Source organism: Macrobrachium nipponense, chromosome 5, assembly GCF_015104395.2.
Source record: "Macrobrachium nipponense isolate FS-2020 chromosome 5, ASM1510439v2, whole genome shotgun sequence".
NCBI classification, from domain to species: domain Eukaryota; kingdom Metazoa; phylum Arthropoda; class Malacostraca; order Decapoda; family Palaemonidae; genus Macrobrachium; species Macrobrachium nipponense.
In genome coordinates, this window is record NC_061107.1 from 44,354,095 (window position 1) to 44,380,676 (window position 26,582).

Consider the following 26,582-nt stretch of genomic DNA (forward strand, 5'->3'; position numbering starts at 1 on the left):
TATCTATATACAGATATAATATAGATATAATATATATATATTAGATATAATCTCTAGATATATATATATAATAGATATATAATATATATATATAAATACATATAATTACTATAATATATATATCTATAATCTATATAATATATATATATAATATATACATTATATATATAATAATATATATATATATCTAATAATATATATATATATAATATATAATATATATTATATATAGATATATATATTATAATATATATCTATATTATTATATAATATATTATATATATTATATTATATAGCATAATATAGATATATATATATATCATATAATAGAGAATATATATATAGATATTAATATATATATAACTATTATATATATACAATAGATAATATACAGGTATATATCTACAAGTGCTAATATATATATATATAATATATATATATTATAATAATATATATATATATAGACATATCATGATATTACATATATGATAATATATAGATATACATATATTAGATATATATATATATATATATATGTATATATATATTATATAGATATATAGATAATATATATATACATAGATATATAATATCATATCTATATAATATTATATATATACTATATCATATATACTATATATTATATAGTATATATATATATATATTATTCGATTATATATAGATTATATATTATATTATATATATAGAGTAATATATAAGATATATATAATATATATATATATATATGTATATAATTACATTATGTATATATATTATATATGCATAATATATATATATAGATATATGATATATAGAATAGATATTATATAGATTATATATAATAAATTATTATATCTATAATATTATACTCCATATAATATTATATATATATATATTATATATAAAAAACATATAGTATATATATATATATATATCTATATATATATATACATATATTTACATCACATATATTATATATATTAGAATATCTATATAATCTATATATTATATTATATATATATATATAATATATATATACATATATATATATAATATTATAATAATATATATATATATATAGAATTAATAATTATATTTATACGTGTGCGTGTGTGTGTGTGTGTATGTATGTAAGAGCGCACTGGATACATGTTTAAATGCACAAACTAAATTAAATTAAGTAGGGTCGATAACCTGAATAGCGAATGGAGACGTAAAAATAGTCCAACTTCGAATGTTTGGTGTTTGGGACATGTACAAAGCAGCAAATTCCATAGTCGCTCACACAGGGCAAATTTCATAAACACGTCCGATCGCGCCAGGGAGATCGTGGGCTCGCAAATGACCTGGATAGCAGAAAGATCAGGTGATCATGACACCAGAAGAAAAGGTTACGTGAGGTCACCAATATGTCCACTCGATAAGACATGTTTGTGAGAAATGGAAAACGCACGTACATCGGAACAGAGAAGAAACTACAGCGTGCGTGATTTCATATGTCCATTAGTAGGTGTAAGTGCATATCTCTGTGAGGGTAAAAAGAAAATCAGATACAAACCCAGTATGGAACCTACTCGATTCGTTAGACAAGAATCTGTCTGTTGTGACCAAAGAACTGAAAGGCGCTTGAAGATCCATAAGAAGGTAAAGTGAAAGAAAGACTTTGAAAAAACTTGTACAGTGACATCGATTTCAGCTTCTAGAAAGGGGAAATGCAGAAACATTCATAGGTTATTTATCCATTTCATTCCTTGGGTTTGTTTTCAGTGTCTGATAATTGTGGTCTCTTTATTTCAGGATGGATCCGATTATTGCTACCGAACAATGAATTTTCTAAATTTTTATCTGACATTTACTTATTTGACAGTGGGATAAGTGGGGATAATTATATCCAATATGATTACGTAAAAGAGTAATGATGTTTTAATGATTTGGGGGGGGGATTTCTTTAAATAATTTTATTTCAATTTTCATGTCAGCTATTTAGGGGAAATTGAATTTCTATTTTGTAGAGAGAGAGTTTGAATTCGCCTAAGATGTAATGATTGATTTTCAGCTAGCTAAAGAGAAGGAAGGCGATGAGAATTAACAAAGGTAGGTTACGTTACCATAGCCAGGAGTTATCTCCATTTAGTTAAATTGGGTCATTTTGACACCCATAACATAATATATATATATATAGATATATATATATATATATATATATATAGTATATAGATAGATATATAGGGATATATAGATGATATGATATATATATATATATGGATATTATGATATATGATATAGTATAGATTATATATAGTATATAGATTATATAGTATATATATATATATATATACTAGATATGATGATATTATAGTATAGATATAGATATAGATATATATATATAGATATATATAGATGATATATAGATCTATATATATGGTATATGGTATATAGGATATATATATATATATATTATATATATATATATAGTAGATAGATATATATATATATATATATATATATATATATATACATATATATATGATATATATATATATATAGATATGATATGATATAGATATAAATATATATATATATATATCTATGATATATATATATATTATTAGTATATATATATATATATATATAATGTATATGTATATATATTGATATATATATATATATATATTATATATGATATATATATATATATATATATATATATATTATATATATATATATATATATATATATATATATAGATATATATTATATATATATATATATATAAAATCCAGATCCTTTGATATTGCTTTAGCCGATTGATATCAGTGGGAGTGTGCCGTACTCCTCTCGTCCGATATAACATTTACATTTTAGAGGTAAAACTATTTGATTTTACAAAACAAATATTTACTTAATATATTCCGTTTTCCAACATAAATGTTTCAGGATCATTTGTCACAGGGGGAAAAAAAACATTTACGTGCAGTGGAAATGTGCGAACTAAAAATTCCTGCATTTTTTTTAACTAGAAATAAAGCACTAAAAGAAGCATATATATATATATATATATATATAGATATATATATATATATATATATATATATATATATATATATATATATATATATATATATATATATATATATATATATATATATATATATATATATATATATATATATATATATATATATATATATCTATATATATATATATATATATATATATATATATATATATATATATATATATATATATATATATATATATATATATATATATATATATATATATATGTATATATATATATATATATATATATATATATATATATATATATATATATATATATATATATATTATATATATATATATATATATATATATATATATATATATATATATATATATATATATATATATATATATATATATATATATATATATATACATATATATATATATATATATATATATATATATATACATATATATATATATATATATATATATATATATATATATATATATATATATATATATATATATATATATATATATATAGTTTTGTGCAGTAATATTTTCTTCAGGAGTGTCAATTTTAAACATATGAATATGAGTATAAAACAGCAAAAGCCTGTTACATAATAACTATATGAAATTGAAGGTTAAGTGGGCTCCTTACTTTAGGAGAGAAGACTGAATTTCTAAAGAACTTAGGTAAGAATGAAAATATTGTGGTTTGCAAACCCTAATAAGGTAAAGGAGTGGTCATTCGCGATTAAATATATTACATTGAAAAAATGAATACTGTATTATCGGATGAATCCAAATTTAGGCTAATTGGTGAGCCTAACTTTATGGACATATATAAAAAGGAAAGTAAGATCAACCGATTCCCAAGGAAGCTAAAACAAGAAGGTACTATTATTTCTAATGAGACTTTTCGTAACCTGTTTGTCACAGGGCCCTCTTTAGGCTAAAGAGCTCTATGAGCTCCCAAAAATACATAAAACTGGTATCCCTTTGAGACCAAATTAATATATAGAAAATTTTGGAAAAATCTTAAAAAAGTTCTGTAACTCACAATATATTTTGAAAATGGTTTCGAATTTCAACGTGACATTATTTCACAGGATGGTGATTTGGTGATGAGCAGCCTTGATGTCGAGTCCTTATTCAAAAATGTACCAGTGTCAGAAACTATTGATATTATTTTGGATGAGGTTTTTCAGGATAACGATTTTTTCTGTGGTTTTAGTTAGATTAATTTGGGCCCCATTTTTGCTGATATTTTTTTATGGGACACTGGAAAAACGTTTCCAAAAAGATTGCCCTTCCCATTTTCAACCGGCTAACTATAATAGATTGTCCATGACACTTTTGCCCTTATCAGACACCAATTGCCATGTTAACTGTTTTTAGATTATGAAATATTACTCATCCCAATATACGTTTTAAATTTGGAAGAAGAGCAAAATATCACCTTGTTTTTTTTTTATGTTAAAGTCACTCGTATTGACCATCAATTTACTACGCTGTTTTTCGAAAAAGTACTTACATAGGACTAGTTCTTGTTTCTTTCGATTTAAGACCAATGCAATAACCACACTTGTTTATAGAGCCCTAAAATATACATCAGATTGGATTGCCCTCCATCATGATATAAAGTTTTTATAGAGTATGTTTCGAAAAACTTTTTCCAAAAGGAACTAGTGTTAAATTTGAATGTTCCCTCACTTACCCTGTTTGCTACGATAACTTTTTTTTTTTTCACTCAGACAGATTACGAGAAAGGATGGTAAAATCATTGAGAGCGAATTTGGCTTCCTCAAGCTCAGTCTTATTCCTATGAATCCGAAAAAGATCAGTGGCTTTTTTAATTTTATGGATAAACTGCAGGACCTCATGAAATCTAACGTTGTATACAAATATGAATGCCTAAGATGTCTTGGAAGTTATGTTGGTTCCTCGCGAAGGTACTGCAGGTCCGCTATTACAGCTACTTGAGATTAAGCTATAGGACAGGAACTAGAATTCCAAACCCTGAATTTTCTAATATCAGAATACACGCATCAAAATGCAAAATTCCCATCGAAAAGAGCCAATTTTTCATTGTTGGCACTGCCAGACAAACTACATACATGGCTACTCTTGGGTCGTTATATATAAAGCAACTGTCTCCCACTTTCTCTGGCCTGAGATTCTTTGGGCGTGTATGACCGTTTCGCTGACATTCCTTCTTTTCTCTGCCCTCGAATATTATTATTAATTTTAAAGATTTTTTATATATGTATAATCTTTTATCTTTCCCACTTTTTACTTTAGATTTTGTACATATTTTTAATCTTTTATGTGTAATTTAATGAATGTTATGTATTTTACTTATATTATTATCAATGGCAGACTGAGGATGTACTGACGTCAGAATGAAACGTCTCTTATTGTAATAAACTCTGACCCTTTTCCTGCTGGTTTTTGTTGGGGTTTTCTATTTTGTTATTATCAGTCTGCCATTGGGGCTTTCTATTATATTATTATCAGTCTGCCATTGATAATAAAAGCAAAATACATCACATTCATTAAATTACACATAAAAGATTAAAACTATGCACAAAATCTAAAGTAAAAAGGGGGAAAGATATAAGATTAATCATATATAAACATTTTAAAAATCAATAATAATATTCGAGGGCAGAGAACAGAAGGAATGTCAGCGAAACAAACGTCTATATATATATATATATATATATATATATATATATATATATATATATATATATATATATATATATATATATATATATATTATATATATATATATATATATATATATATATATATATATATATATATATATATATATATATATATATATATATATATATATATATACTATATATATATATATATATATATATATATATATATATATATATATATATATATATATTATATACATACGCATTAAGCTACAAATGTCCTTCAATACCTAATTAGCTCAACCTCAGAATTAATATATTTTCATGTATGTTAACTGAAGGGGAATTTCTAGTTGATAATAATTTCGTTGGCTCCCAGGCGCGAACCTAGGAACCCAGAAATCAGGACACAACTACCACGAGAGGACATAAGTTAACGCCGCCTCTCACCTACAAATCCTGTTGCTCAGGTATTCGTTCTGTTGGAGTCGGCATCAACCCTCCTCTACCTTGATAACTGTGCAGTGCTTTTGTCGCACGTAGCCAATTTATAAGTCTAATAGTAAAGGACATTTGTATCTTAATGCCTATATATGAATCACGGTGATGTTGTCAGACTCATAAATTGGCTGCAAGAGCACTACACAGTTATCAAGGTCAAAGGGGGTTGATGCCGACTCCGAAACAACGAATACCTGAGGGCAACAGGGATTTGTAGGTGAGAGGAGGCGTTAACTTATATCTCTCGTGGTAGCTGTGTTAAAGGCCCTTTACTGTACGTCCTATTTGACACCAAAGAGAAATAATAAATGAGTATGACGTATATTTGCATCATTACTCTAGATTTGGTATTAAAAAATTCAATAATAATACCTTACACTGACAACAGAAGAAAAAATAATGAACACTGCTAATGGTGCATAGTTTATATCAGGAACAAATTGTCCAGTGCCCCATAAACAAATTTTATTTTTCCTTCAAAATATAAGGGAAGTTTCACAAGAAAATATAAAAATATTAGCGCTTCATTATGAGTAGATGAATAAATTAATAATAGAAGGACTCTTCAGGGAATGACATGGTCACTGACCCCAGTAAATAAATGGAAGCTTTGAAAAGGTAATTTTTGAACCCTAGATAGGTTACTCCGGGTGTTTAAAACCCCGCCACAAATTGTTTTCTCTTCTCAGATTTACGTCATGCGGCAGGGATGCACCTTCTCCCCAGTAGACAGTGTATGTCAAGTTTCGCTCTCCATAAGTAATTGGGATACGGGGCCCCAAAGTGCACTATGGAGTGAAAACTACCCTCGGTTGCCAAAACAGTGACGTTTTTAACTTACGATATTTCGATATTTTTTTCCTATGGTACTAAAAACACTTAAAATTCCTGGGTATACTCGTACATAAAGGGTAAACACTTCAAAGAAACAGTTATATGCAAGCAGTTCAATTACTTGCTTCGATGCTCTTTGTGAGGAATGGTCTTTCAGCAAACTCAAATCTTATGAGCTTTTGAGGAGTGAAATATGAACACACACACACACACACATACACACACACACACACACACACACACACACACACACACACACACACACACACACATATATATATATATATATATATATATATATATATATATATATATATATATATATTAAGGCCTAGATATTTACAACATTAAAAATGTGTCATTGCTTAAAGAATCCAGCTTTAACGTGAAGAGGAGAGGTTTCGACATTTCTCTGGCTAACGAAAATAGAACACATGAAGCATATTTAATTTCAGATTCTGTGGAGCGCCTCAGTTTGAATAATTAAGGGAGATCTATTAAAAATAGGACATTGAGAAAAGATAAAGCAAGTACAAAATAGAGCAGGTGTGTTTGAGTGCGAGTATGTGTGTGTGTGTGTGTGCATGTTTTTCAGTGTGTGAGAGAGAGAGAGAGAGAGAGAGAGAGAGAGAGAGAGAGAGAGAGAGAGATTAGCTGTGTTTGCATGATTTGCAAAGGTTACAAGGATAGGATAAAACAAGTTAAAGGTAATACAAAACATTTCTTTAAAGTTCTTTACGAACATCTTTCATAATACGTTGTACTTAGAAAAGGGGTTTTCTTGAGATGAAAGGTCAAATGTACTTACGTAGGCAAACGCATTAACACGGTTTCCGTTTGATTTCATCAGCATTTTCGAATAACATATCAGTTAAGTGTCCTCAACAAAACGTATTGAAAAATACGCGGTTTGAAGTTATCTAATCATAATAAAATATCCCGCCGTTTGCGAGGCTAACAGGAAGCTGCAAGAAGCGGAAAAGAAATTAAGAAAGAACGCTAAAGCGATAGAGAGACGAAAGAGCAAATTACAATTTATTGGGGGAATCAAGGAAAAATAAAAAATAAAAAAATGCAAGAAGTGAGAGGAGAGTAACAATTTTGATCACAATCCCTCGCACCATCAGGCTTTTTCCAAAAAGAAATAGTCTATTTTTTGCTCTAGTTCTGAGGGTTCAAAGCTTTTCTTCAAATCTTAGAGTCAGTGATATTATGAAATGTGGGAAGATGAAAGTCTTGGAGAAAGTACACGAATTTCCCCTCATAACTTCTCGTATATATTCTTTTAAATTCTCTCTCTCTCTCTCTCTCTCTCTCTCTCTCTCTCTCTCTCTCTCTCTCTCTCTCTCTCTCTCTCAATAACTCCTTTAATCCTAATAATTATATTGTCCTTTGTATTCACTTAATTTATTTTACACACGCAAATCTACTATATTTAATGAATTTAGAATAAATTCTCGAAATGAAGTGATATAAACAAGAGTATTTAAATGCTATTGCAGCATATCATATCGCTTATGATTCTTTTAAAATTATAAATATACCCAGTGACAGTTCTTACATTCTAGTGGAATATGCTCATTTAATGAAATAATTATTCCATATAACGGAATAATTATTTTATTCACCTGTTTTTTTATATATATATTTCCCTACTCTAGACATATCTTGGATGCCATGATCAGCAGCCTAATGATTCTTTCATCTACATACAGCAACATATCACTTACAACCCATCGATCCCTACTGCCTTTGAATCTATCTACCTGTTTATTGCTTTCGTTACATCCAAAACCACGTTTCCATAAGCATTGTAAAGTTATCCTAATCTCTATCACGAATTCATCTTTCCTATGTGTTCTTAAGCATAATTTCTAAAATCAACCGCCTTTCCATGCCTATTTCTGTAAGTCTCTTTCATTCTGCTGACGTTTCTCATTGAAAAACTGTTTTGCATATACTGTTTATAACTACGAATAAACATGCATAGGCTTAATCCGTTACGATAGCCTTTGGATTTTACTTGCCAAAGTAAAGTCTCATTCATATAGAAGGTTTCAATGAAATCTACAAGACATTCAGGAATGATGGTGCTACTTTCAGCCTTCCACATACACTATTATTTTTCCCATGGAAAATCGGCAAAATTATAATATGTATTATTCTGGCTTCCGTATCAATTATTAAAAACAAATCAATCCAATATATCACCAGTTTAGGTATAAACACTTTTCAATTTAATAAAACCCATCTCAATGTTCTTAATTAGGAGATGTCCGCGGACGGACAGCGAACTGAGCCAAAAAAAGTTCCACCACATTAAAGTTGCAATGCGCATGCGCAGCCGTTTGGACTGGGGTAAAATAGTGGGGTTCATTGATTGTGATGAATTATTTACCCAGGCCGCCTGCGCAGGCCAGAAAAACTGTGCAGGTTGTCCACACTAATGTTCAGTCATAACTGAACAGTCCAACTGTGCAGTTAAAACTGCGCAGGCATAACTGAACGTTAGTGGTGGGCTTTACGTATTCATGTTTCTTTTACATACTGAATCCTCCTCTCCTCTCATAACATACCCACACTATTGCAATCGTCTCTGTTGCAGCTTTTTTGATACTTCTGTAACTTTCACCGTCCCTCTTACAAAAGCATTCCTTAACATGTCTTTCCTTGTCACTCCGCACATCTAACGTAACATTCTCACTCCTGCTACTTCCATCCTTCTCTCCTGTGCTTTCTTCAATGGCCATATTTTTCAACTACATCAACGAAGGTCTGACAATGCTCTTGTACCTTTTTCCCTTCAGCTTTACATTAAATCTTTAGTCACATAGCACACCTGATGTTTTCCTCCAATTGCACCAAACTGATAATTTTCTGCGGTTCACTTCCTCCTCCATCCCTCCACAATCAGTGACACACGACCCAAGGTACATGAAGGATGTAGCTCTTTTTACATCTTCCTGCTCTATGTTGATGCTTCCCCTTTGGTCTTCTCCATTCATCCACATACATTCAATTTTTGCTCTGCTTATCTTTAGGCCTCTGTCCTCAACGCACATCACAACTCCAATTTCCTGTCTGCTTCTTCCTTACTAGTGGTTGCTTTAGGCCAGGGCCCCATAGACGATACGACCCGCGGATCAGGTTCCGTTCTGTGTCTTCGACATCCGCGTTGCCCATAGACGTTCGGATTCACTTCAGTCTGCCGAAACCTGGTAGAGTTGGGACGTGGACAGCAGAAACTGCAAAACTTCGGCGAAAAAGGAGAGCCTGAACTGAACTAAGATTGAAGAAATGCAATAAATTCTCCCTATATTTACTGATTTGAAACTATACCCTGGTGGCTGGTTTAGTTACCCGAGAACGGACGAGCAGACAGACATGGAATTAATATTATTACATACAGTCTCCCCTCTTATAAAAACACACAAAAAAAACTTTTGTATGAAACAACCAAAATCACTATACGAGAGATTGCTGGACACACTTTGCTTATGTGCCACAAGTCGTTCTTTAGGGCATACATAATCCCAGAGATATGCAAAGCAATTCACATTCTAGTGGTATACAGTCTAGCATACAGTCGATCTATAGTTTCGTTAAAGTAGATTAGGCCCTTAAACCTACGATTCTGTAGCCAAGTAAAAGCACAATTTTCAAATGTATTCTATAGAATTTTTATTAAACAAGGAAAACTTAAATATTATTATAAGTATTATCATAAACAGTTTTTGTGCGACAAAATAATAATGTAATTTAAACATTAGTACTAATACATACAGACATAACAAACACACGCAATACATACATACATACATAAACGCAATACATATATACATAACATATTCAAACACACATAAGTATTTAACCTTTATCTATCATTCTATCTATCTATTTATCTATATATCTATTTATCTATCTATCTATCTATCTATCTATCTATATATATATAATATATATATATATATATATATATATATATATATATATATATATATATATATATATATATATATATATACACACAGAAGATGTATGTGTTGGAAGTACTATTGTGTAAATTACGCTGTTATTTTCCATACTTAAAATAAAATGAAATTTTATGACAATATATTCAATAACATTTCAGTGTTCATGTATAAACTAAAAAGTTTCTGTACAAAAAAGCTGAAAATAAAAATGTTTTTACTTGGCTAGAGAACAAGTAGGTTTTAAGGGCCTATTCTGCTTTAAAGGATCATATATACGGATCATATATACTATATACCACTAGTCTATGCAAGATGCAATACACATACACACACAACACACACACACATATATATATATATATATATATATATATATATATATATATATATATATATATATATATATATATATATATCATCCTTCTGGAGTTTTACAACTGGTTTATCATAAGCTTAATTTCGCTTTCCTATGAGGTTCAATAAACTCTTCCCAGAACTCCTTATGAGCGGACGCAGCTGCCATGTTGCCTCTTCAGCGTCTTGTTGAAACTGAAGTAAATCTTGAGATCACGCCATAGACATGGAGGCTTCCGGCCACCTGAACTAAATCGGTTGCCACGAACCTGGCAACGGCAGGTTGCGAGTTTTGGTTGGACGGTCACCCCATAAACAGTGAGATTTACTTCCGGTTCAGATGACGGGATCCGGTGATCATAACGTCTCTGAGGCCCTTTACACTATGTCATCTGCAAAGAGTACACTCCAAGGCACCTGATCTTTCACCCCAGCACTATCACATCCATTACCATAGCAAAAATATAGGAACTCATGGCACAGCCTTGGTGGAGACCAACTTTCACCTCAAACTTCTCTGTTGTTCCACTGAGCTCCTTACCTGCGCTGTGAACGAAATTGGAATATTTTCAGTAATTTCACGTCGGGAGAATTTGTTCAGTATTTCATATTTCAGAAACAACAAAGCAAGGGCTGTTTTCTTACCCGGATTTTGATCATTCAAAGGCAAGAATTTGGATAGCATTGGAGCCAAAGAGAAGATTTCACCTGACTTTTTTTTAGTTTAGGATAAGCTGGCTTTAGAAATGAAAATTTTAAAAACATATCGGGTACGTAGCGCACCTTCTCTTCGGTAGAAAATCAATCAAATTTTCATGGTTTTGACCCTAGCCATTTAATTTTTATGAAAATGGCAAAAACCGAACTTTGATAAACTACTTAATATTTAGGTGCATGCTCTGTATTTGCCACGACAGTCCATAAAAGACTGCGGTATAAATAATTTGATGAATTCTTTTTCCTTTTTTGCATCTCTCTTCTCCTCTCGTCTCTCTCCTCAGCTCCCTCCCGGTGCTCTCTCCTCTCCTCTCTCTCTAGCCTAGCTATCTATCTATCTATTTATCTATCTCTCTCACTCTCTCTCAGTATTACCAAAGGACTTAAAATCCACAAAACAGTGCATAAAAGCTGAAAAGAATACACAGAAACTAGTGGGGTACATGAAGAGGCAGTTCAAATACAGAAACAAAGGAAACGGTGCTGCAGCTCTACACATCAATAGTTAGTCTTGAATATGCAGTTCAGTTTTGGTCACCAACACTAAGAAAGGCCATGGATAGATGAGAAGAGGTACAAGCAAGAGCCACAAGCTTAATTCCACCCATCAGGCAAATAGGTTACGAAAGACGACTAGAGAGCCTGAACAAGTATGGCTTAGAAACTCGCGATTGGGAGGACAACTAATAGAAACATTCCAAATACTAAAAGGCATAACGAAAGTGGACAGTAACCTATTTTGGTTAAACGAAAACCAGACAAGAAATAATGGATGGAAACTGGGACTAAAGAGGTATTGCACTTCCCATTATGGTAACTTCTTTACATACAAGATATGTGGCACATGGAAGGAACAAACTGCCACCAGAAGTTGTAAACAACATCAGTGTGGAAGAGTTTAAAAGAAACCTACACAGAATCATTAGGACACTGTGAATGAACAATAAATGACGGATAAGTATTAGAAAAATAACAATCTCCTCTTTGCCAGTGGCAGATAAAGGGGAAATATCATTATATCGAAACGAAGAAAATAATCGACGATGATGCGAGCACAAACGTAATTAAAGGTAAATTTAAATGAATATCAAGTCGTTTAAAAGTATATATATATATATATATATATATATATATATATATATATATATATATATATATATATATATAATATATATATATATATATATATATATATACATATAATCTATTCTTTACTGAAATTATGGTAGTTTGGAATTGAGAAAATGAGAATGACTAAAAGGATTTGTATTTTTTTTTTTTTTTTTTCTTGGCACAGCGCAAAGCCTCTCGATTTTATGTTACATTCTGCAGTCAGTAGAATGTATAAAACAAAACTTTGACTCCTTTATTTCTAGTGGCACTTCTAGTTTCAGCTTTTACTTTGGAAATTGGGATTCTTGTAAACCTACAAGATGGAAAAACTACAGCCTTTTGGATTCGCCTACATTGCACAAAGCAAGACACACTGCGCACAAAGAGCTCTGATACATTAAAAGGTTTACGTAAACATTGTTTCGTTATAAGTTAAAATAAGAGCAGGATATGACGTTAGAGATAGGTAGTTTTTCGTTAACTTGACATTCACTAATAGAATCATTTACATTGAACTTACGCGTTTCATTGACATAAAATGATTCTTTCATGAAAAATTTGTATTATGTTTGTACATTTTTTTCTTTTGTTTCATATCAGATTCCCTCCAAGCACTAAAAATATACAGAATCTCTCTCTCTCTCTCTCTCTCTCTCTCTCTCTCTCTCTCTCTCTCTCTCTCTCTCTCTCTCTCTCTCTCATAGATGAGGATTTAAAGTATTCCAGCGCTATAGTTATATACATCCACATCCGCCACGTATGAAAATATATGTTGCCGATGTATTCGCGTAATTAAATATTTACGTGCTCAGTAGTAAAAATTTTGTACTTTTCGCGATATATTGCAATTGTCCATTACTTCATACTCTTTTGTACTTCTTTTTTCTCACAAAATATAGGTGCAAAATATATTACAAGTTTTTTTTTTATCATAATGAAGGTTCCGCTATAATTCCTGTTGCCGTTGTTTCTATTGGTTTCATTCTTTTATTGTCTTGCTTTAGTTTATCAAATATTATATACTGCCTTTTTTCTGGTAAAGTATTTTACTCACTTGACAAAGGTGAATGACACTTTTGAAGGTACGGTTTTTGTGTGGAATATATTTCAAAACATACAAGTAAAAAAATAATTGTTTTAACATCCAACGTAATATATTTTATATGTATCCTTCCGTGATATGAGACTATACATTTTTCAATTAGCCATTTCCCGTCAAGGCTTGTTGAATGTTAGGCTTTTGCAAAAGATTATCGGTTTTACTTGCAATTGAAAGAGTATTTCGTTTAACAATCGAGGTAAATTCTGAGACGATAAGAGGCTTTACATATGCTTCCGGTTTACTCTTAATGCAAAAAATCGTAAATAAGCTTATTATTAATTACTGGGATTATTCTTCAAAAACAGTTTCCTGGTATTTAATTAATTCTAATTAAAGTATCCTCTTTCAAATAAATATATTAATTTTGAGATAATTATTCAAAAGTTCTCTCTGTTCTTTACTTTATATGTAACTAGATGACCAACCAGGCACTGCCCGAGAAAACTCTGAATCACAACTGGTAAACTCTCTCTCTCTCTCTCTCTCTCTCTCTCTCTCTCTCCCTTTCCTGTTTAGGTAGGTGCTTCAGATACATTGACCAGCATTTTGGACATTTTATATTTCATCCTTCTCACTGCCTCTCCTGTTGTGATTGAACTTGGAATTGAAGGGCATCGGAAGTGTCTCTGTTCATCCCAAAGACCTCAGAAACTATGGATTTGATACTAATATCAATCATTTTTGACATTTTATTTTTCACCACTTCTCATCACCCACCTTTCCTATCGGGGATGAACTTGAACTTAAAGGGCATGGGGACTGTCACTATTCATCTCAGTGACCTCAAAAGCAATGGATAAGACACTATATCTGTAGTTTTTGGTTACTTAAAGATGTCACCACCTTTCCAACCTCTATTCCTATTGGGACTGAACTTAGACTTAAAAGTTATCAGGAGTGTCAATATTGATCTCAACGACCTCGATAACTGTAAATCAGACACTAATATCTATCAATTTCGGTTGTTTTTAAATTTTGTCCCTCTACTACCCCTTCTCACTCGCCCTCCCTATTGGGCTACACTTGTACTTGAAGGCCATTGGGAGTGTCACTATTCATCTCAGCAACATCAATAGCTATAAATTAAACACTATTATCAGTCATTTTCTGTTATTTTCACATCACTCCCTTACCACTCCTTTCTCACCCCCATTCCTATCGGGGCCAAACAAGAAATCAAAGGGCATTGGAACCCTATTCAGTTCAGTGAGCTCGGTAATTTTCACATATCACCCTCTTTGCAACCTTTTTCATCCCCACTGCCTACTGGGGCTGAAGTTGGGCTTGAAGGTGCATCAGGATTGTCATTATTAATTTCAGCGACCTCAAAACCTATGGATTAGACACTATTATCTGTTATTTTCAGTTAATTTTACTTTTTACCACATACTATCCATCCCCATACCCTCTCCCCATTTGGTGCAAGTGATTTCATACCCCACATTATTTTTTTTCCTAGATGTTAAGCTATATGTAAACCAAGTTTGCCTGACATTGCTCAATGTATATCAAAGTGTATGTGGAACATACACACATAGTACATTTATATATATATATATATATATATATATATATATATATATATATATATATATATATATATATATTGTCTTGGCAATATATACTATATGTGTGAGAAAGTCGAGCATATATTTGTTACATTTCTTTTTAGCAAAGGAAATATCTAATATTTAAAACAAAGAAAATAGTCAGGTGCCATTTTTTTTATCCTTGAAAAATCACTGACCGGTTAGCATGAATAAAAGTATCCTCACTTTTTTATATATGCAATATAGAGACGCCCAATTAAATAATAAGAATAAAAAAGATATTTGGGAGAATGATTTCTCTAAAAATTCATATTAACAAAAACTGCCATTAGTGTAATTTATTTGAATTTATTGCCAATGGCGTAGTTTCCATAATTTTAGTGCTATTAATATAAATACTGCTCTATGGATATTCATGAGGTTATATACATTCCGTTTGTATTGATATATGGAATTCATGTCAAAAACATACTTTATGAGCAATTATCTCTTTCCTAAGGAGGAGTGGTATCCGAGAGGAAATGAGACAACGTAGCAATCCATTTACTAATTAATTACTGGTTACATTTGTCACTTTAAATACCCACAAAGTGGGCTCATCAGCAGGAAGCCAAATTACCATACGCTCATTGTAATAATAACTCACGTCTTGCACTCAGGCTTTAGGTTCCTGGATGCTATGACCGTAAAATATTTCTTTATAATTACTTCCGGATACACAGTACCTATCGGTTTTTTGTTATTTCTTCACCACCCATGCCATGATTTTTTTTACCTTTCTCTTGCTCATATTTCTTTTCAATATTTTACTCATCCAGAGGCTTTTATACTCTTTCTAAACATTTGCACATTCACTACACTTTCCACATAACTGGATTATCAGCTGAAAGCAATAGTCCTCTGCACTAAATTTACACTCTGAAGTATGATTTCAATACCTGGATTTTTGAAACTATTTTGGGTACCTGTCACAGCATTTGTAAAAAAAATTATTTAGAAATCCATTGGTTTTATCCTTCACTCTTTAACGTTTTGTAATAATAATGAAAAACAAGTCTATTCAATAAAAAGTTTATTACAGTTTAATGTTTTGCTTTAATTTTGTGGAGGTTAAGGCTCTCTCTCTCTCTCTCTCTCTCTCTCTCTCTCTCTCTCTCTCTCTCTCTCTCTCTCTCTCTCTCTCATTTAATTTTTATTTTTTCCTAGTTCCCTTGCTATGGAGTAGCTTACCCAATTTTACCTATTAAGATTCTAGAAGAGCTGGTTTTCCCAGCTTTGAATCTTTAATAGAAAAAGAATCCCGAAAAGCCCATCATCCCAGGTAAGGTCTATATAGTCGACTGACTTTTGATTCTTTCCATAAAATCTCTGTTCTACAGCAATTAAGATATCACGGTTCGAGCAATATTGCTTATTTCCAGTTTTACCTTCATTTCGTTTTATAACCAAATATTAGACCTTAAGATATAAAAAAGTTCATATTCCTAGTCGCTACTCATTTTTACAACACAGGACGACCAAGCCAGGGAGAAAATGTGTAATTCAATTATTATTTTAATCTCTCTCTCTCTCTCTCCTCTCTCTCTCTCTCTCTCTCTCTCTCTCTCTCAAATGAATTCCATCGTCACTTCTTTCGCGGCAAGTTGATAGTTTGAAGTGGATTATTCCCCGATATGATGACAGATTACCCTGATTAAATATGCAATCTCGTCCAGCCTTCATCAAAACGCATACGTACCTCGGCATTCGCACTATAGGAAATTATGGCGAAAATGGAATTATGATACTTGCGCTCCCCTAGGGTCATTTCGCAGTAACTGTTTATGAAAACATGATCGTGGAACGTCTACAACCTCAGAATAACTGGTTGAATTGAGTATTGTATAAAGTTCTTTTTTTTTTTTTTTTTTTTTTTTTTTTTTTTGTGGGCGGGGGTGGGGGTGGGGGGGGTGGGGGTGGGGGGGTGGGGGGGCGGCTTGTTTGGGCGCGGTTGGGTGGTGTGGGAATACATATGCTCTGGAATTGGGTACAGCGAAAATTTCAAATTTGGAATGCTAAACTCAAATAAAACATTAAGTGAATATTCTTGAATTAGTTGTTCACTATCATGAAAAGCTGATATAATGTTAAATTCAAACGATATTTCATTAAAACAGCAAATATTGTACAAACAAACTAATTGCAATTGGCAACACGATTGCAAGGTTTGCCTTCTGACACAAAACTGCTGCTCTTCCACTTGTAATGTTACAGTAATATATGGGTGTTCCCTTCGGACCAACTACACTCGAGAGGCTAGGAGACATATCACCGTTGTTCACAATGACTTTTTAAAACCCCCCTCAAACACTGTGCACTACCACTCCACCACGCATATGTTCATAGAGAACCGCCTGGATATTTTAAAGATTATTTTTAGGCAAGTAATGTCCAGTTTGTACACCAGACTGAAAAACAGCAGCTATTCGCTCATAAAAAACATCCTAAGCAGTAAGGCAAGAAGCAGATCTAAAATATGTGAAAAATGGCATAATGAGACGTCTGTTCCATATATTGGCGTTTTCTCTATTTTTACAATCAGTAAGTGTTATCTGAACCTATTATTATAATCATTATATTTTGTCTTGCTTTTTTAAATGATCGTATTCAGCCTTCTGGACCTGACTTCTCTAACCACCTAAGGTCCCTAGCTGGAAATTAATTTGTATGCAATCTGCTTTTCAAATGTTATAATTACAAAATATATATATATATATATATATATATATATATATATATATATATATATATATATATATATATATATATATACATTCAGGAGTCCCAGGAACACAGTAGTCTAAGAAGCAAACTTTATTTATGTGAAACGGTTCATGTTGCTTCAACACATCATCAGACTATAGTTATTAAAACAAATTTTATAATGAATTACAAGATGAACACAAATTATTACCAAAAAATATCAGCTAAAATTAAATAACTTAAAACTTTAAAGTAAAAACAAAACATGAGTAAATGAGGGAGGCTACCTATTCAAGGAACAGTCCATACATGCCCAGACAACACTTAGGCCAGAGAGAGAGGAGACGAAGAAACATTAGAGTTTAAGCCTGGAGAGAGGTGCTTGATAAATAAAGACTCAAGGGTCGTTAAGTAGGTTGTTTATTTAGTGGTGCCTATAATTAAAAAAAAAAAATCCACTGTAATTTTGCATTTGGATGCATGAGTCATAATAAAAGAAAATTCCAGATTGGATATTCTTGACCCTGTCCTATAATGGTCTTCGAGAGGATCCAACGTAATTACCAAGGCATCTTGGGCATTGAAATTTATATATTATGTTGAATCTCATGAATTCTTAAAGCTTGTCTTTATATATTAAGAAACCTCCAATTTTCTTAGGGTTCAAAGGAATGAGGTTTGATTTTAAAAATCCTGGTTCGTTTTCAATAATTTGTTTAACATTAGAACGTAAATTGTCGGAGTGAATCAAAGGAATTGGGGCAAACATAGTTAATTTTGGAACGTTAAAGTTCAATGTAGGTTTAGAAACAGACTTTGCTTAAGCATTTTTGATAATATTGAAAACTAAATTTTTTGGGAAGGAGTTTTTTGTGAAATACTCAAGTAAAAATTCAATTTCAATATAAAAAGACGCCCATTCTGAAGCAAATCTAAGTGCTCTAAAAACAAGAATGGTGATTCCTCTTATTTTGAAAGAATGAAAACTTGAACTAAAAAACCTGGTGCCTACACCTGTATGAGTATTTTTCCGTGGTTATGTCAAATAACCTTAACATCTAAAAATACAAGAGCATTGTCCTTTTCTTGTTCTAAAGTAAACTTCATGTTAGGATGTATGTTATTAACATTTTCCAAAAATTATTCACATTGCCATGAATGTTTGAATAAGGTAAATGTATCACCAACATATCTTCTGTAATATGTTGGTTTAAAGCTCTTCGGGCAATTATTTAAAAATTCTTCCTCCAAATGACCAATAAAAAAGTTTGCAAACAAATGGCCTAACGGGGACACCATAGCAACTCCCCCGATCTGCAGGTAGAGTTGCTTATTAAAGATGAATGTTGAGTCTTGCATAGCAAGTTTTAAAAGGGCTTTAAAAAGCTGTCTATTAAAACCATAAAAAAATTTCAGCATCACTAAAAACCTTATTTAGGATACAATTAACGTCTAGGCTAGCCATGAATAGTTCACCATCTTGTAACAACACTTGTTGTTGAAAATTAAAACCATTCTTTAAAGTAAATTGCGTTATAGAATATCCGTTTAAAACTTTAACCAGAAACTTTGAGATGTTATAGGCAGGACTGTTATAGGACGACATTATGGGTCTCATTGGTATACCATCTTTATGTATTTTAGGGAGTCCATACAATATGCCAAAACAGGAACCTATAACTAATAGTTTATGAAATAATCCCATCTTGTTTAAGTATTCTAAGAGAACGGTAGATTTTCTCCTCTTTTTTTGTAAATGTCAACAGTTCGGTTTACCAATAAGTTTGAATTTACAGTTATCCGACAGAATTACATTAATTTTTTAAAGATAGTGAACCTTATTAAGAAATACTATATCTTTGCCTTTGTTAGGTTTGCATATTACTATGTTGTCAACTTTACCAAGTTTCTTCAGAATTTCAGAGTCCTCTTTCCTAAAATATGGAGCCCATTTTACCTCGTTTCTAATATACGTCGTGAAGTAACAAGGATAATTTAGTATTGATAAGACCCTTAAATCTCTGAAAGAGCACCTTGAAAGAAAAAGAAAAATAAGCAAGGTTTTTAGTGATGTTAGATTTTTTTTATGGTTTTAATAGACAGCTTTTTAAACCCCTTTAAGAACTTGCTGTGCAAGATTCAACTTTCATCTTTAATAAGCAATGGGATCCTCATTAGGCCCGTTTTTGCAAACTTTTTTTATTGGTCATTTGAAGGAAGAATTTTTAAATAATGGATGGCCCGAAGAGCCTTAAACCAACATATAAAAGAAGATTATGTTGATGATACATTTACCATATTCAATCATTCTTGGCAATGTCAATTATTTTTGGAATATATTAATAACATGTATCCTAACATGAAGTTTACTTTAGAACAAGAAAAGGACAACACTTAACATTTTTAGATGCTAAGGTTATTAGACATAACCACGGTTTCAGTACTTCTGTTTTCCGGAAAAATAATTTTACAGGTTTAGGCACCAGCTTTTTCAGTTCATGTTTTCATTCTTTTAAAATAAATGCAATCACCATTCTTGTTTTTAGAGCACTTACATATACATCAGATTGGTCCTCTTTTCATATTGAAAATGAATTTTTACCTGGGTATTTCACAAAACACTCATTCCCAAGAAATTTAGTTTTTGATATTATCAACAAAATGTTAGCAAAGTTTGTTTCCAAACCTACTTTGAACTTCAACGTTTCCAAAATTAACTATGAATACCCCAATTCCCTTCATTCACTCCGACAATTTACGTTCCTAAGTTAAACAAATTATTGAAAACGAACCAGGATTTTTAAAATTAATCCTCATTCCTCTGAACCCTAAGAAAATTGGAGGTTTCTTCAGTTATAAGGACAAGCTTCAAGATCTAACATAATAGTTCAATTTCAATGCCCAAGATGCCTTGGTAATTACGCTGGATCCTCTCGAAGATCGTTATAGCCATGTAGGTCTTAGTTACAGGAAAGGGTCAAGAATATCCAATCCGAAATTTTCTAATATTAGGATTCATGCATCCAAATGCAAAATTACATTGGAAAATTTTTTTTCAATAATTGTCACTACTAAACAAACAACCTACTTAACGACCCTTGAGTCTTTATTTATCAAGCCCCTCTCTTCAGGCTTAAACTCTAATGTTTCTTCGTCTCCTCTCACTCTGGCCTAAGTGTTGTCTGTGCATGTACGGACTGTTGTGGTCACTTGACTCTTTTCCTTTCCTTGAATAGGTAGCCTTCCTCATTTACTCATGTTTTGTTTTTATTTTAAAGTTTTAAATTATTTAACTGTAGCTTATTTTTTGGTAATAATTTTTGCTTTTTTCTTGTAATTTGTTATATAAATATTTTTTTGATAATTGCAGACTGATGATGTGTCTAAGCAACATGAAACGTCTCACATAAATAAAGCATGCATCTTAGACTGCTGTCTTCCTAGGACTCATGAATGTTTTATCATCAATCTTCCTGGTGTAATATATATATATATATATATATATATATATATATATATATATATATATATATATATATATATATATTATATATATATATATATATATATATATATATATATATATATATATATATATATATATATATATATATATATATATATATATATATATATATTATATATATATATATATATATATATATATATATATATATATATATATATATATATATATATATATATATATATATATAATATATATATATATATATATATATTACTCTTAGTTTCTATATTAGGTCGGTATTACTATTATTATGAATAGCTATTATTTCTTCTGTCTTCAGCTACTGTGTGGATATAGCCGATTACCTTTTTGATCATGATATCTCATATATCTAGATTGTGCGCATTGTATTTGTCTATTTCATGTATATATGTCTGCGCTGAAATAAAGGACACTATTATTATTATTATTGTTATTATTATTATTATTATTATTATTATTATTATTATTATTATTATTATTATTATTATTAATAAACGATTCCTTTAAGAAAAACAGGAATTTATATCCAGTATTTTCTTAAATAAGATTTCCTTCCATTATTCAAAACAAACGGAGCAATCTCTCTCTCTCTCTCTCTCTCTCTCTCTCTCTCTCATCCTGAATGAGGTTTGAAATGGTCCATCACAATGGGCACAAGAATCCACATACGTAGAGTATGAGAACAAGTGCTATAATTATATAACCTAATCAAATATGCGCGTGTTAAACGGAAAGGTTTGTGTAGTTTTCGTGATATTTTGCAACTGCCCATTACTGCCACTATTCGGAAAGCAATATAAAGTTACGGCGTTTTCATACATTTTTTTCTTCCTAACTGAGCATAAGTGCAAATATTTGCTCTCTCTCTGTCTCTCTTCTGTCTCTCTCTCTCTCTCTCTCTCTCTCTCTCTCTCTCTCTCTTCCTTTAATCATAATAAAGGTTACTCTACATTTTCTGTTGTTGTTGTTTTCAATGGTTTCATTCTTTTGTCATTTTATCTTATTAAAAAAAACAAAGTATTAAAGAAAACAGAGCCCAAACTTTGTTCTAGCACGGAACTTCACTTCATTCTCTTCAAAAAAATTTTCCCCATCACAATGAAATCATTGACTTGGTTGCCAGAGGGAGTCACGTGAGTCATGCAATTATGAATCTGAATGACAGACGTCAGTGATGATGGCAATCCTTTATAAACCCTGATGCTACTGTCCCTCTTATTGAAGAGCGCAGTCACCATTTGTCGGCTGTCGTCCTGAAATTGGGTCTCCTTTTCCATACGATATTCGCATGACGTTTTTTTTTTTCGTGGAAGGGATGGAATCATGCAACATTTCTCTATTCCAGATGACTGGACAATGGCTGTTTTTTCTTCTCATTTTTATTATTATTTTACCTTGGAATATTTTTTTTAGATAAAAAACACAAGTAACAAAAAGTTGCTTATATCTTGGATCAAAAGCTGTATAAAGGTATAAAGATATATGAAAACTGATAGTGACAGTAACAAATGTGTAAAACTTACGAGAGGATGATTCACAAAAGAAACTCCGCTAACTAAAAAAAATAGTGCACCAGAATTCAAGGTACTTGTTTGTTGTAAATTTCCAAGAAATACACCCACATATGTAAATAATTTTTATAGTGGATATTTTGTAGTTGGGTTTCTCCTTTATTAGAATAAAAGACACCAACAAAAGAAATTGTCAAAAAAATGTTTCATATAAAAAGAAAGAAAAAAAATAATGTTGCAGAATTATTGCCAGGGTTGTACTAATTATGAAAATAGAGTTCTTATAAAGAATAGCAAGTATATTCCACTCCAGGATCGTTCTGCAGCGTAACTTGACTATCTAGATGATTCGTCCTTAAGGTAATAATTTTGTCTTTGAATCCATAGCTTGATCACCATGCAATTAACGGAATGTTGTCAAGGAGGCGAATAGGTAAACTATGCCACAGAGAAGTATCAACCAAGAAATGCACAAAAATCACATTACATGCACACTTACACATTATTGTGGCCGCTATGTTTAAACTAGGGACGAAATAGAGTTCACTCTAAAGAATATAAGTGAATGCTCTTCACAGATGTTTAAACTAACATTGTGTATTCCACATGTAAATAAAACCTCAGTTGAAAAGAGACAGGAAGTGACGCACCCCAAACACAAGAACTCGCAAGATAAGACTACCTAAGTAAATACGCAAAAAATAAGAACCTCAAATACAAAGCGGATGCGAAGGTACAAAAACTTTTCCAGAAATGCACGTCCACATTCATTCGCGGATACTTTATAATGTATATATATATATAATATATATATATATATATATATATATATATATATATATATATATATATATATATAAAGTCATATCACATTATCGTGATTCATATACATACATCGAGCTACAAATGTCCTTTAATATCTAATTCGCTCTACCTCGGAATTAATATATTTTATATATGCTTAACCGAAAGGGATTTTTTTTTTTTTGGGGGGGGGGGTTGATAATAGAATTGCCGGCTCTGGTGGGTAAAAGCTTCACTGACGTCCTGGATTTGTATGGTTTCATGGGTTCGCGCTAGGGAGCCGGTAATTCTATTATCGCAAAAAAAAATATTCCCCTTCGGTTAAGCATATATGAAAATATATTAATCCCGTGGTAGAGCGAATTAGATATTAAAGGACCTTTGTATCTCGATGTATAATATATAATATATATATATATATATATATATATATATATATATATATATATATATATATATATATATATATATATATATATATATGGGGGAATTGGGGATGGTTGTGTATGTCAGATGACGAGAAATTTAGGAGCAACGCTGCTTAAATTAAGATATATTCTTCTGAATGTGTTATCATGCGACGTGTACCTAAATACACCTTTTATCATTTGATTTTGACCAATCGACTATGATTCAGAAACAGTCTTCATCACTAACGACAATGTTCCGCAGTATAAAATAATCAACCATATGAAACTGAACAATCTACAAAACTGAAAAACAATATGGCATATTAAAATAAACACTGTGCTAATCTTCAAAATGCGACAACAATCTAAGAAATAAAGAACAATTGTAACTGCTAAGGGTTAATTGTGACTTTTATAAGACTAATTAGAATACCAGCACAATGGGGCCTAACAGTAGGGAGGGGAGGGAAGGAGAGGTTAGCTACAAGTCAGTGTATGGCTGAGCGAGTCTACATGTACAAGCAAACATGATTGTACTGTACAGTACAATTACTGTATACAATACTATACTGTAAAAAAAATGTATTGAAGAGAAAGACTATTTTACCCAGCTTGGTTAAGCTAAATTTGATAAAGCTGCCTCTCATAAGTAAGCACGTCCATCAGACGTCACACCATCAGACTTCCAAGCCACCAACCATAGCAGGAAAGAAAGAGAGAGAGAGAGAGAGAGAGAGAGAGAGAGAGAGAGTTTATTTGTTTTAAATGATTTATTAACTTTGTCTCTTAGTTGTACATACATAAACTACACACTACATACATACGTATACTGTACTACTACATATTTACTGCTGAGCATTTTCTGTAATTGCTTCTTATTTCATTTGTTTGACTACTAAGGAAGGTACGTAAATGATAGTTAAACAATTGTCATTTGCCAATCATAAACTTCATGAACTACAATGCTACGCTACCAGTGAAACACCTTACATTTGAAACATACATGAAACATAAACATGAAATACACTGCTACCAATGAAGTAACTTACATTTCTTATTTAAATATACTGATAATACACAGATTATAAAATCTAAGCACTTAAATGAAGTAACCATAAATTTAAGTAACATTGTGATAGATTCGGTATTTAGTACATTAATCCCAAATACCATCTCTTGTCAATCACTCTCTTAAAAATGTATTACTGTGACTGTACTCAGATGAAACAAGCTGATGTGTCACAACCTGTAGTGAGCTTTCCATAGACTCGATGAGCAGCCGTTCCCTGTATGCTCGTAGTGTTGTTCCTGCTCGACGCGCCGCAGTTACGACACATCTGTCCACAATGTTATTTAGAGTATTTTTTAGATGCGCGTTGTTTACAGAGAAGCAGGTTTCTATTGGGTTTAGAAATGGGGAATAAGGGGACAGGTATCGTATCACTCTCTCGGGAAAAATTTCCATGATGACGCAATCCTCCTCTCCTAGAATTGCATTTAGTGATGTAAAGTAGTCTTTATATCTGTCCATGTTCACAGTGCTTGTATGATCTCGTTGTGCACTAATCCAACTTGATCTGAAATTGAAGCAATGAGGGTGATATTACATCCACGTTGCCTCCGACTGTCCTGTGTACACTCGACAAGAAAACTGAAGATACAGTTTTCATTAGCTTTCGTTCATCGAATTTCCCATTTGTTTTTACTGCAAAGACATAATATCGCTAAATTTAATCAAGAATATGAAAATAGACTGCAAATTATAT